This window comes from Triturus cristatus, chromosome 9 (assembly GCF_964204655.1).
Source record: "Triturus cristatus chromosome 9, aTriCri1.1, whole genome shotgun sequence".
In the NCBI taxonomy this organism is placed as follows: domain Eukaryota; kingdom Metazoa; phylum Chordata; class Amphibia; order Caudata; family Salamandridae; genus Triturus; species Triturus cristatus.
This window is the reverse complement of record NC_140592.1, coordinates 152,005,156-152,020,503: the sequence shown is the minus strand read 5'-3', so window position 1 is coordinate 152,020,503 and position 15,348 is coordinate 152,005,156. Positions and strand designations below refer to the sequence as shown.

The following is a 15,348-nucleotide window of genomic DNA, read 5'->3' as shown; positions in this document are numbered from 1 at the left end:
GGCTGGAGCATTCAGAGGCAGAAGGCAGGAAAAGCTCGATGGCAGAATTCAGGGCCTACCTTGCCAGAGCTGAAAAACGTGAAAAGTATACCATATAAAGACGGTGGCAAGGCATACTTAGGAACGGAATATTCGACCCATTCATGGCGGATCTGAAAGAGGACATGTTGACGTTGGACACATATGTATTTGCGTCTTCATAGCTTGAAGTGGAGGGAACATACATGTACTTGTAGCATGTACATGGAGCCGTTGGGGTCTAAGATAGGGGACACAATCGATCATAAAAATTCATATTTCCTCATTCCCTCCTTGTCCCCTACGGACCCTTCATGAGATATTGATCCTCAGGAATCCATCAATCTGTTCATGTAACATCATTTGCTCTTCTTTCTTCTTCCGGGATTTTGAACGAGAACTTGAACGTGGAATACATGATGTGGCACACAGGCCGCAAATCGCTGGTCCACATTGTAGACACAGACAGCAACTGAATACTATGAGAAGGCCAATACCTAGGAAGGATAGAACTTTCCATCCCCAGGCTGACAACACGCTCCAGAACCAACCAAACCATGTCCAGGTGCCTGGATTCTGATGTATCTGACTTGCAATCTTGTGAAGACGAGTTATGGCTTTGTATACGGATGGCGCGTTTTCTGGAATGAAAACACAACAACTTGATCCGATGACTCTACAGGCTCCGCCCCTATCGGCCAGGATGACGTCAAGGACAAGACGATTTTGGAGAACAACAATCCGCATCGCAGACTGCTCCTCTGTTAAGTTGCCTAGGGAAGAGGTAGTTTCATTCACTACTGCTTCAAGGGTTCTGGTTAATCTACGTATCAGTTTACTATTAGAGACAACACCTATGTAGGGAAAGAGACCTTTATTGAAGTCTGTGTATTGTTCCCATGCTGTTTCAGTGTAGTCGACAATCGGGAGATCTCTCTGGGGTCTATTGTGTACTAGATGGGTATTTCTATGGTAGTCAGGAGGGGCTAGGAAAACAGGTGGCAGAAGGAATGCAATGTAACAGGTACCATCCCAATCTAGAGGTAAACGTATATATGCGGTATGACCACAAATGAAGTAGGAATGACGGGAAGCTCTAAATGTAGACTTGCCTTTATCACTGAATTCGATCACAGTAGTACATTTACTATGACCCAGGTGTACTGAACCATTCTTTCTTACACATAATTCACCTTTGACTGGTAATACGGACATAGCAGGCAAGACTGGTGCAGTTTCAGATTCAACATTCAGAATCATGAGGTTAAGTGTAAAATTACCTAATCCATATACTTCATTTTCTAGGTCAGTTCCTGTCCTTTTGGGAAGTCCCTCCTTGTTAGGGTAGCAGGCTTTAAGCAAAACTAAGTTCAGGTTTCCCCATACCCAGTTGCTCTGGTAAACTACAGTATTTGAATCTAAAGAATTAATCAAACTAAACCATGCGCCACAGGAACCATTGTGTGTGAATGGATACGGAAAGAGAGGCAGTACTCCCTTGTATTTCTGATAGGGAGGGAGTCGGCCACATATCCAACAATTAGTAGCGTTGCTGGCCTGATGGGAGTGATGTAACATACTAATGAATGTGTTGTTGCGCAGCGCAAGTCTGTAGGGCAACTCATGTGGGGGCAATTCACTAAAAGAATGTTCGGCAGTAACATTGTAAGCAGAATGAGCACGCTTGAAAATAGGATAGTATATGTGTAACAATATACTTGCAGCAATAATCAGAAGATTTAGAAAAAATATAATCAACAATGTCACTATACAGTGACTATGAAGTATTTTACAATATGCACGTTTCTTGAGCTGTTTCTGTCTATCTCTCTCTCGATTTCGGTCTAGAGGATACATGTCAGAGACTAATTTAACCGATTCACCTAGGAGAGGACTTAAACAATCAAATTGTCTGACTTGCTAGACCTTAGTTTCAGTTTATAGTTTTGGGCAGCAGTGTTCTCGACCAGGGGGAGTTTTGAATCAGTCTGTGGAGGGGGGCAGGGCTGAGAGTTCAAATCAGAAGGTAGTCCATGGAATTTCTTGATATGGCTCGAGTGTAGCCAACCCTTGCGACCCTCGACCTTCACTGCTGTCCTCGTGGTCAGAAGTACTAATTTCGGCGTTTGCCAGCGAGGCTCCAGCGGGCTCCTCCTGTCGAAGTTTCTTATAAAAACAAAATCTCCGGGAACCACTTCATGGGGCTTCACCTCGGTGTTGTCGGGAAAGGCTGCAGCTACCTGTGAACGGCAAGATTGTAGTGCAGACATCAAGGAAGCAAGGTAATCTGTCAGCATATTACAATCAACATCAGTGATTTTACGAGGTATAGGCGTCCCCCACATATTTGGTGGCCTACCGAAGACCACCTCGTACGGGGATAGCCCTGTTCGAGAATGTGCTACCATTCTCATGTAAAATAGTGCAACTGGTAAGGCTACTATCCAGTCGACGCCTTTCTCTCTACAGATTTTAGAAAGTCGAATTTTCAGAGTCTGGTTATGGCGTTCCACGAGACCTGCTGCCTCGGGATGCCGGACACAGTGGAATTTCCATTGATAGCCTAACAGGAGTGAAATGTGTTTCATCAGCTCGGATGAGAACGGTTGGCCATTATCTGAGTACACGATACGGGGCAAACCATACCGTGGGAAGAATTCACGAACCAGCTGCTTGGCAGTGGTCGGGGCAGTGTAATCTGAGACTGGATATGCTTCTGTCCAACGGGAAAGAGCGCATACAACTACGAGGACATATTTGAATCCTCGACATCGTTCCATCTGGATATAATCCATCTGGAGGACTTCAAAAGGGTGATCAGGAGGTTGAAATCCACCTTGCTCTACAGGTACGCCTTTACCTGGGTTGAACTGACAACAAATCATGCAAGTACGGACTTTCTGTTTGGCTGCAGCTCGTAAGTGTTTATTAAACCAAATGTTTTGAATACTGTCTAACATAGCTTTTTCTCCTAGATGTGCTGGACTATGTATTGTGTTAATGATAACTTGAACCATTGAGTCGGGGAGAAACCATGTAGATTTTCCCTTCGTCATCCATCCCTGATCTGTTTGGATCCCTCCTAGTTCAGTCCATTTCTTGATTTCCTCTGGTGTAGAATGTGTCTGTATGTCAATTACATCAAGGGCGGGATCCCTAACTGTCATGCAGTGTGTCGGTGTCGGAACTATTGTCTTTGTCAAGTCAGTTGCATGAGTCCTATTCTGTGCTGTTTGCTTAGCTGTTCGGTCTGCTAGGTCGTTACCCTGGAAAATGATATCGGTGACTTTTGTATGAGCCTTGCACTTCATGATAGATATCGAAGTAGGCAGATGTATTGCATCTAACAGAGCTTGAATGAGGGGACCGTGTTGAATGTTGGCACCGTGAGAAGTCAAATAACCTCTCTCTCGCCAAAGGACTCCGAAGTCGTGTACAACTCCGAATGCATAACGTGAATCTGTGTATATGTTAACTCTCTTATTTTTGGCTTGAATACAGGCTTGTGTCAGAGCGATGAGCTCTGCTGCTTGAGCTGACAATGTGTCAATACAATTTGTTTCAATAACTTCAGTGTCTGTCGTGACTGCGTAAGCGGCCACTAATTCTCCTGTACATGTTCTCATGCATGAACCATCCACATAAAGTGTCAGGTCTGGATCTGGTAATGGAACATCTGTCAAGTCTTGTCTGGGTTTCGTCGTAATAGTAATGACTTTAATACAATCATGTGCCAGTGGGTCTGTTCCACTTAATGGCAAAAGTGTGGCAGGATTTAATGTACTACAGCGTCTGATTTCTATGTGTGGCTGAAACAATGTTAATTCGTAACCTGTCAGTCGTGCTATAGTCAAGTGCTGAGTCTGAGTTCGGTTTAAAAGAACTTCCACGGAGTGTGGAACTTGCACTGTCAATTGATGTCCTAATACTATGGAATCGCTTTGTCTGATCGCTAAAGCTGTCGCTGCGACTGATTTCAGGCACGTAGGCAGAGCCTGAGCTACTGGATCTAATGTGCTAGAAAAGTAAGCACACGGCTTGTGTGAACCTGCTTGTTCCTGAGTGAGTACTGACAAAGCAGTACCTTCGCGTTCTGTAACGAAAAGTGTAAAAGGCTTACTGTAACATGGTGTCGCTAAAACAGGTGCTTGACATAAGGCTTTCTTTAAGTCTTCAAAAGCTTGTGTATGTGCCTGAGTCCAAGGGAGGACAGTCGAAGTCGCTGCCTCCTGGGTTGTCAACTGAATGAGTGGCTTTACTAGGAATGCATATTGGGGAATCCATTGTCTACAGTACGAAGTGAGACCTATGAAGGCCGTACCTCCTTTTGTGTCTTGGGTGGTGGCATGTTTACAATTAACTGGATATGATCAGGTGTGAGCTGTCTTCCCCCCTTGGACAGCAAGTGCCCAAGGTACACAACTTGCTGAACACAGAATTGCAGCTTCGAAGGGGACACCTTGTGCCCCTTGTCGGCCAGAAAATGTAAAACCGTCAGTGATGCTTTTTCACACTCGGGTTCGCTTCGGGCGGTGATCAGCAGATCATCGACATACTGAAGCAGTGTCGTGTTAACAGGCATGTGGATACTGTCAAGTTGTCTTTTCAGTGCTTGGCTGTAGATGCTGGGGCTTTCTGTGAATCCTTGAGGTGCGCGTGCAAATCTGAAGCTTCGTCCATTTAAACTAAATCCGAACAAATATTGGCTTTCCGGATCTATTGGAACGCTAAAGAAGGCGTTCTTGAGGTCAATTACAGTAAAGAACGTTGCTTCTGAATCAATAGCTGTCAATAATGAAGAGATATCTGGAACCACGGGATATTGTGGTACAATGCATTTATTCAATTCGCGCAGATCAATAATCAATCGATAAACTGGGGGTGCCTTTGGATCAGTTCGTTTAAGAACCGGAATTATAGGAGAATTACACACATTGGAGTCGCTTTCCACAACCACTCCTTGTGCAATGAGCTCATCAATGATTTGCAGCAAAGCCACTACAGCATCTGGAGGTAACTTGTATTGTCGAATTCGTGGTAATACCACTCCTGCTTTGAGTGTGACTCGATATGGTGTAATGTGCATACAACCTACATCAGTGGGGCCTTGTGCCCATAAATGTGCAGGGACATTCTGTAACCGGTGATCCATGTCTCTAAATACATAGTGACCTTTGAAGTCACGCAAAAATAGTCGTACCCCCTCCGGGGAACAACATATTAGAGCTCCTAGAGCTTTCAGTGTCTTTATACCTAACAAGTTTTCTGGGCATGATTTTGTAAGCAACAAATCTGTAGTCCGTGTCAATGGACCGACTGCAAGAGGAAGATGTTGCGATACTTCATTAACAATAGGCTTTCCTGAAAATCCAAGGGAAATATTCTGTGAGCCTGAGAGGGGTGCCCCTGGAACCTCGTCGTGACTTATAGTTGTTCTGATTGCCCCTGTATCAATTAAAAACTTTCTGTCTTTCCCTAATACTTGACTATGTACATAAGGACCCTCTTGATCTACGGGAACCTCAATAAGGGGTAAGCCAACTTCCCTCTCTAGGCTGTTTCATGTGTATCGCTGATAATCGGGATAGTCATTTTGTGCATACTGGTACATCTGTTGTGTCGTGTTTTGTGTTGCGGCAATAGGCTGTGACTGTGGTACCGCTACGGTCTGTTGTGCAGCCTGCATAGGCTGTACATTCTGAGGTACTTGTTGTTGGATCTGATCCTGTCTGGGCGGACGTGGTCTCTCCTTGGTTTTACCCGTAGAGATATTATGTTTCAGAACTGCACAATCGTTTATATAATGACCTGGCTGTTTACAATAGTTGCATGTCCCTTTAACAGGAACTGCTGAATTATTGGACTGTGTCGCACCCTTTTTATGACTGTCAGCTGGAACTGACTGGGCGACGAGCATTTTCATTTTCGTGTCTTTCATACGTCTTTGTTCGTGTTCTTGTTCTTCTCTAATTCTATTCTGGTGGTACTGTAACATTTGTAACATTTGTGACGGGGTATTAGCTTGCCAAGAGCTCTCTACTTTCAATACTCTGTTCTTAACCTGAGGCAAGGAATTTTCGACTAGTTTCGTTACAAAAAGATGTGGATATGAATCGCTACTTGCTTTCAGGCCGCTATTAATACCAAAACATTTTTCAAATCGGGAATAAAAATCACTAGTGTCTTCATCAGGTTTCTGTTTGCAAGCTGAGATTGCTCCCCAGTCTTCCTTTTTCGTAGTTAATAAACGTGGCAATACTTGTACTAATAATCCTGGTAACGCTTTAGTTTTGTCTCCAAGCCCTACGCCTGCAGTTCGGGCATTTTCTTCGTTTTCTAATGCTGTCCAATCAATCTTTTGTTCTCCCACCTCCCACTCTTTTTCTTTGAGTTTCTCGTAAATACCGGCAGGCAATAATACTTTCAATATTTTCATAATGTCAGGATAGGTATAATCACCCATGAGTAACATGTCTTTTATTTCACGGTGGAAACCTGCTGGATCTCTGTCATGGCTGGGCACTAATTTTTTCATTTCCAATAGTTCTATTTTAGTTATAGGCGTGTACACGAACACGCGTCTAAAAGTATTATCATCATTTCTAACTGGGTGTACTTCGCGTAAGGGATTCTGTCTGTCTATGTAATACGTCTTTCTTTCCATGGAGGGAGCTGGATCATGTTCTGGACACAAAAAGGCACTATATCTGTGTCGATATTCTAGAATTACTTTAATTAGATCGGTACCTAGACCTCTCCATTTATTCATGAGTAGTTCTATCAATATATCAGGTAGGGGACCAGGATCGGAGTGTTGGCCTTTATATAATATAAGGAGATGTTGTATCATGTATATACCAGCTAAACGCTGTTCGTCTGGTGAAAGATTCAAAAACGTATGTACTAGCGCGTCATCACTATATTTATCAGAACTGTCAGCCCATTGTACTGCTGACCTGGCTAATTCTTGTTCATCCATAGAATCGAGTACATGGTACCCCATTCGTTCTTGAAGTATTTTATCAGTAGCCTGAAACAAATGTTCAGGGGTCTTTGGGTTTGACATAGCTGCTTGAAAAATTCTCTTACTTTCTGGACGTATCGGACGTATTGGATTATTGAAGGATCTTCCTTTTCCTACATAAGCTATCATTTCTCTAGCTGGTAATTGTAATTGTCCTGTTGTCATTTCTAGCTGTTCCTCATCGCCTGAGGACTCAGTTTTATCTGCATCTGTTTCTCTTTCAGGCTGTTCTTTTTCACATATTTGTTCTACTTTTTTCCTGATCCTTCGGTACATACTTTCTATACTATTCTGTTTATCATGTTTTCCGTCTGCTATATTCTGGCCCCATTTGTTAAGGGCTCTCATTTCTTCCGCGTCTACACCTGGCCTATCTCTGTGTCTTATCAGGCAGTTTATAAAGAAGCGTAACAACAGTTTCTGCGTGTCCACTTTCTGGTATGCCATGGCCTCGCCAATACTTTCAGGACCTTGCCCTGTTTGGACAAAGTGATATATTTTGTCTAGATGTTCAATCATTCCTGGTAGTATCATTAAATAGTTCGCAACTCGTCATAGACGTACTGATGATAGCATCATTCTGTCGTCTTTACCTGGTACTGGATCATATCTACAATCTGTAAGAGGCTCTTTAAATATGTCATAATTCGCTGTTTGAGGTGTACGTTGGTGTGCTAGATCCCTATAAGTCAATCGACGCACTGATGGCGGCGTATGAAAACTTCCTGTCGCACCTCCTGAGGTGCTAGGTCCAAAAGGATTCGTTGGGTGTAAGGTAGGAAGAATAGGTGCAGGGAGAAGTGAAGGAACGGGTGGAAGATTTTGAACGGATGGAGGAGTATGTTGCTGCGCAAGTGGGGGCAGATTTTCTCGGGGTCGAGCGCCATTAGCAGGTGGTGTGCGTGGCGGCGGAGCATTAACATATTCGGGGGCTACATCATCTAAATAGGAAGAAAGGAAAATGTCCTTTGCGGTCTTGGGGTGTAATTTAGTCGGAAGCAATGGAGGTGGCAGATCTTTTGGTACTTCCAGGGTGGCCTTAGGTAAACCCTCGGCCAGAAGAGGATACATACCATTCATAAGAGTGTTTCGTTGTCTGTCTACTTGTTCGGCTTTTACTCGGATACCTTCCTCAATTAATACATTTTCTCGGGCTTTTTCTGAATCCTCCCTACTTTTCTCTTCTTTTCTGAGCGCTTTCTCTGTGCGTCTATGCGATTCTTTACGCCATAATTCAATGGCATCCTTCTGTGATTGTCTGGCTTTCTTTTTCCATAATGCTTCTTCTACTCTCATGATGCAATCTGCATCCCATGTCCCAGCAACGGGCCATCTCTGATTCTCTGCTAAATCCTTGGTGTAGTCTACCCACAATTCGAGATATAATACGGCATCTAGGCCATGTTTATGGTACATAAAGTACCCTGGAGTGTCCCTAGGTGGAATGGGAACGGCTTCTTCGAGTATCCCTTTTCTAGTTTTTATCTGTCTTAATTTCGAGAATAACGGCATCTTGAACCTTGCTACTTGGTTCTTACTCGGACTTGAACACAATTAATACAATTAACACAGTAATGAAGATCGAACAATCACTCATACCACGACATTTAAAACATATTAAAACATTTTAGAACGAACAATAATAATTAGAATAAAACTAGTTAACTGCATAATACTGGATGTACTGCTAAACAGCACAGATACACTGCTGAAACAGTGCAGACCAGGTCTGTGTACCCAAACCCGTCTTGACCGGCACAAACCAATGTGCACGTCTAGATGCGTCCCCAGCAACGGTACTCACCGGGAAGCACGGAACGGAACAGAAGGCCTCGGAAGTCTGGACTGGACTAGACCAAACTGGACTGGACTCGACTCGTGACTTAGATACTTTGGAACTTCGGAATCTGGTGGGCCTCTGTATACCTCGGATCTTGCTCTCTCAGCTAGGCTCTGGTCGGGATTCTCCGCACTCCTCACCGCCTCGTCTGGGTGTTGATCGCAGCCTCAGTCACCCCCGTTGGCCTGAGGGAGATACAGGAAATCCTGCGGGTACGCGTAGTTGTCCGTCCGGCTGTGGCAGGAGACCGGGTCTGCAACGCACCTCCGGCGCGTGAGGTGTGAGAGGTGTCTCTGTTCGGGCACCAATTATGTGGTAAATTTAATTATCTAGACTTAATTTATGCGGTAAAATTCAATAAGAATAACTCAGTAAAAATAAGAGGCAGAATCCGTGGTATTTGAGGTTTTAAAATGGGTTTATTCCTTACAAAGGAATTGGTTCGAACCAGGCAATCGGGTTCCGTCACCACTAAGGTTCGGGAAGGGATAGAGCAATACTTTATTGACAGGTTATCATATATATAGTAAATGCATTACAGTGAAGACATATGCAGAAGGCGTGACAGCTGAGAAGAGAGATAAGGATACACATACGTAATGAATAAAGGCGTTACAATAGGCGTGCATGAAGGCGTGTACTAGAAACGTCATTATGATGATGACACAAGTGGGTGGATCCATAAGAGAATCCTGCAAAATCAGCAGAAATACTTGGCAGAGATGCGCGCACAGTAGCATGACGTGTGATTGACGTGTAACTGGAGAGTGAAGGGGACTTGACATTTAGCCCTACATGAGGAGACAGAAGTCTGGGATGTCAGAACAACCTAATCCCAAATCGTATCTAATATCTTGTGTTTAAGGAACTGTATTATCTGGAAGGAAAGGTCTCTCAGGCAGAGGCTATCCTATACTGACTGCTAGTGCGTGTATAAGCGTCTACGTGTCTACATGAGATGCGAGGGGGCATGGGCCTACCATGGCAACAAAAACCATGAATTACTTGCACGGGGACAGTAAGGCCGGGCCCTTTGCTCTGTAGCTGGAAGGATGTTTACCTAAACTACTAGACAGGAATGCATTTCTCGAGGAGCGGAGCAGATAACTTGAAGGCTGAATACAGTCTTTGGCAGGCAACAGGCCGGGCCAGGCACCGTTAGCCGCGCAGGAAGTAAGACAAAGGTCATGGATACAGATACAGGTCCAGGCTGGAGCATTCAGAGGCAGAAGGCAGGAAAAGCTCGATGGCAGAATTCAGGGCCTACCTTGCCAGAGCTGAAAAACGTGAAAAGTATACCATTTAAAGACGGTGGCAAGGCATACTTAGGAACGGAATATTCGACCCATTCATGGCGGATCTGAAAGAGGACATGTTGACGTTGGACACATATGTATTTGCGTCTTCATAGCTTGAAGTGGAGGGAACATACATGTACTTGTAGCATGTACATGGAGCCGTTGGGGTCTAAGATAGGGGACACAATCGATCATAAAAATTCATATTTCCTCAAGCTGTCCTTCTTCCGGCAGAGGTTCCCCTTGGTTGTAGAAGTCTAAAGTTCAGGGGTTTGTGGTCCTGTACTTATTCCCCAAAAAGTCTTTGTTCCCTTTGTGCAGGAGGGCTCTGAGCCCAGCAAAACCCAGTTCTGGGTGGATTCTGTCAGTGGGCACCATCTTCCTTTGAGAGAGAGGGGCAAGGTCGTCAGCCGCTCAGCAGGAGGTGGAGCCAGCATTGTGGAAGGCAGGCACAGCCCTATTCAGGTCCCAGGTGCAACTCCTTCCACTACTCCGAATGCAGATAGCTCCATTCAGCCCTTCGCTGACTCACCCTGCTTCCTGGAATTTCCCAGACCTGTCACCCCAACTCCAGACAGCCAATTCACAAAAAGGCAGAAGCACATAGAAAGGTTAGACAAGAAAACAGCCACTTTCTATAAAGTGCTGTTTTCAAACACTGGATTTAAAAACCATCCTTCTAAAAAGATGTGTTATTAAATTCTGAGTTCAGGGATACCAGACTTTTATTTTCTATCTTGCTCCTATGGGAAGATATGCAGGTAAACCTTATACCCAGCATCCCTCATTATAGCCTATGGACAAGATAGCCCTTCAATAGTGAAAAACTAAAATGGCTGTAATTCACTACCAGGCATGTCGCACACACTAGTACATGCTCTACCTTTCATGTACACTGCACCCTGCCTAGGGGGGTACCTTGGGCCTTCTAGAGGGTTGTCCAGTGTGTACAGAAAGGGAAGGGTTAGACCTGGTCAGTGGGGACACTGGCCAGGTCAGCATGGCAGTTCACAGACTGCGTACAGGCACTGCGGTGGCAGGCCTGAGACACCATTTTAGGGCTACTCATGTGGGTGGCACAATCAATGCTGCAGGCCCACTAGTAGCATTTGAATCACCAGCCCTGGCACACTTGGTGCACTTTACTAGGGACTTCCTGGTAATACAAATATGCCAATCATAGATAACCAATTACAATAAGAATTTACCTAGGGAGCACTTGCACTTTGACACTGATCAGCAGTGGCAAAGTGCCCAAAGCATCTAAACCACAAAAAAGGAAGTTCAGCACAGCGTCAAAAATATAGGAGGTAGAGGCAAAAAGTCTGGGGAAACCACGCCAAAGATGCCAGGTCTAACAGTCAGTTAGTCAGATGGTGTCCCTTGCTCGTTTTCCCTCTTTACCCAGCACCACTCACAATGGGGCCCATCATAATAACAACTCAGACCCCCATGCATGGCATGACACAGGAGCAGCATATTTGGTGCACTCCGGCACCGAGAGTCATACAGTTCCTATTTACAACACTACCTTTTGTGCTCTGATACCCAGTAGGCACATAAGATCTCACAAGTTGCACTCCATTAACTGCACGCTGGACCTGCAGTAGGCCCTGTACTGGGCTATGGTGAGTAGACGCGGAAATATTCAGAAGCCAGCACCCCTTGAAAGACCACTTAAGTTGTAAATATCACTCTTCAGCATGAGACAGTAACGGTTGTGGTTCCCCAGGAGCTTAGCTGACGCGCGATGGGCTGACATGGCGATGGGCAGAACAGAAACACATACACACTTCTATGGCCATTCATGTGCTGACCTATTCATACAGCTGACAACTACACACTTATGAGAGACCATTGGTTGTGTCCAGCAGGGGCAGCCACAATTATCGTCATAAGACATTATGTTCCTCCTAACATTTAGATAAGATCATACCTTATAGTAAGAACACAATACAGAAAGAGATAGAGAGAGAGAAAGAGAGAGATATAGAGAGAGCTAGAGAGAGGGAGAGAGAGGGAGAGAGAGAGAGAGAGAGAGAGAGAGAGAGAGAGAGAGAGAGAGAGAGAGAGAGAGAGAGAGAGAGAGAAAAAGAGAGAGAGATAGAGCGAGAGAGAGAGAGAGAGAAACTTTAGAGTAACGATGGGTATGATCAATCTTTGTGACGGAGCCATCTTAGCTGTTAGTGTTTATTGTCTCTGTGCCGCTGGGGTTGGGTTCGGACTCAGCTAATACGGATATCGACCACCTCGTGGATTGTCACCGTAGGGACCAGATGCTGAGTTTTGAATAGGCAGCTGACTCGGCATGGTTCGCACTTCAACTTCTGCAGGAATGAGAGGTACCAGTTCTGTGCCAATGGGAGAGCTCACACAATTGTCATCAGGGACCGGTGGAGACATAGGCAGTGAGAGGCTTGTATGGAAATCTTTTTGAAATAGATGTTTTGCATAATGTAAGCACCTCCTCGAGTTTCAGTTATCATGGTGCCACTCACATCTGTAATGTACCATGGGTGCGGCTCAAAACTTGGGATTAACTTTCCTTCACCTCTATGGGTACACAGCAAAACTGGGTAATCAACGACAAAAGACGGACTGCTAGCAAAAACAATGATGCTGCATCAGCTTCCAGCATCATTGTCCTGAATGGCTTCAGGAGTGTCAACGGAGTGAACCCACGATGATTAACTTGGGACACATTCCCTTATTTGTCTCCGACCCAGCATAGCAACAGGAAGTATCTTTGTGGTGACTTGCAGAGTGTTATGGTAGTCTTTTAGCAATTTGTAGATGGACCATTCACTGCGGTCATTGTCCATCTCTGCAATTCTGATTACTTTATTAATTATCCACATGAATGTTTGTGCTTCCCCGTTTGCTTGGAGGGAAGCACAACACCTAAGGAGCTGAGGCAGAGCGCCTGTTCTTGACCATAAAAAGGCAGTCCAAAGTCCGTCTTGATTTCTATTGAGATGGCATGAGTGGCAAACATTTTCTCAAGTTTTGGTATCACTTCTTACACAGACATGGAGGATACTAGTTCCACTTCTAGATACCTTCTAAGCTGGGCTACAACAAGGAGGTGTTGGCCTCCAGGTAGAGAAGCAAAATCAGCACTCAGTTGGATCCATGGTGTTGTGAGAGTTTCTTCTGGTATGATCAACATGGGTGGAACCAGAACCTTCCACCTGAGCTTCATCTATGTCTTGATGATTGATCTCACCCTGATGGGTGAGGTGGACAGCTTGCAAAAGCAGTGGTATTAGTCGAGATGGCACGACTATGCAGTCTCCTCGGAGAACGAGGCTATCTTCCACTAACGACAGGTCTTCACAGATGTTGTGCATTGCTTGAATATGCCTACGGGCCTCTGGCCTCTGACTTGACTACTCCTTCATGGCTGGCCACCAGTAGTTGTTTTTGATAGATTTCTGTACATGTTGAAAGCATTAATCCTCGTGAAGCTTACAGATGCCAGTTACTGTGAATGTTTGGGCCAGGAGCCATCTACCACCATGCGGACATACTCTTCAGTGTCACGGGCCATCTCCTGGCAAGATAGTCAGCTGGATTGTCCTGCCCAGGTTGGTATCTCACCTCTAACATGTACTCTTGTACCTGCAGGATCCATATCTTAATTTGCGGCAGTTGTTTTGACTTTGACCTCGAAACAGTGGTATGTGTTTCCATAGAAGTACAGATGGAAATGTCTGCAGTCCCACAATACTGTAATGGCTTCTCATTCTATCTGAGAGTACCTCTGATTGGTTTCCGTTAGTGCCCGACTGTCATAGGCAACTGGGGCCCTGACATCTTTATGTTGATTTTACATTAGAACAGCCCGAGCCCAGTAGGGCTGGCACCAACTAGAGGTTCAGTTGGCTTGGTGGGGTCATAATACTTCATTGTGGTCTCTGCTGACGGGGCCGACTTCTTTTTTTTTCAAACGCTTGTTGTTGATCAGATTACCATGTCTATGCTCACATAGTGGTTTTGTCGGTGCTGTGAGGTTATCCTATTCCCTACCACAGTAGGTGCCCATGCTCAACAGACCAATTGTGGCGTTCAGTAAAGGAGGCCACAATTTTTGTCACAGGACATTATTGGTAACGTGCAGCCGGCAGCTTACAGCTTTACAAGGGGTAGGGAAGGAGCTGGTGGCCAGATGTATGAAGTATGTTTTTGGCCACAAATGCTCGGATTCAGTGTTTACAACTGCAAAAATGCTTTTTGTAATGCACTATACCCATTTTAGGAGTCAATACCTTTTTTCTGACCCCTAAAATGGGTTTAGAAATGGATAAGGATTTGCTGTTTGGAAGGGGCAGGATGTAGGCATCCCTGCCTAAAAGCGATTTCTAACCATATCTATCAATGGTTTAGAAACTTTAGAACTGAAATAGCGGTTATAAACTATAGAAAAGTTGCAGACCTCAAGTTGCAGTGCAGTGGGGGGAGGAGAGGGGGATTGGGGTGGAGGGGGCTGTGAGAATTCAGAATAAATAGGAGGAGCAAGGAGGCTGGAGAAGTTGGAGAATGGGCCAGTGGATGTTATGAAAGGCTGACACACTAGAATACTACCTTTAGTGTAGCAGTAGTTCACTCCATGGGTTTAGGTCACTCTGAGGTGAAGAGAGGTCGAGCACTAGTTAGGCACATGCAGACCGTTAGACTTGCTGGACAATATATTGCATGAATGCACTGCTGTTTCACTCAAGTACTAGTTCACACTCTTTATTGGGTTCCCCCCATATTCGTTGTTTTACTTCCCTTTTCGGTTCCCTCGGTTTTCCTCTTTGTTCCAGTTTCGCTGTGCCTTGTGTTGTGTTGTCTTTCCCCATTTTCTGTAGAGTCTTGCTGGTGTGTTGCTTCAGCGTTCTGGGGCCTTCTGCATATATCCTTGTCAGTTTCAGGCTCATACCAGCACCACCCACTGCTAGAAATAGAAAGCATAATTCCATCTGTGCTATATTGTTTGTTTTCTGGCTTGACTCCTTACTTACCTTCTTCCCTCAGCCTTTCAGCCGGTGTCGATCTACCCAATGCATAATATCTACACAAAGTGGTGATATCACTTGAAAAAGATGAACCTTGAAGAAGTTTGGGCGCCATTCCAGGATTTCTCTCTCGCTCCCTTCCCTGTTTCTCTCCTTAATATCTATTTC

The 15,348-nt window shown here is 44.8% G+C and overlaps 1 protein-coding gene across 2 annotated transcripts in view; it reads right to left on the bottom strand.

Annotated features, from left to right (window-relative positions):
* Nucleotides 1-15,348, bottom strand: part of CACNA1D (calcium voltage-gated channel subunit alpha1 D) — a 1,031,608-nt gene that overhangs the window by 457,800 nt on the left and 558,460 nt on the right. The window lies entirely within an intron of this gene.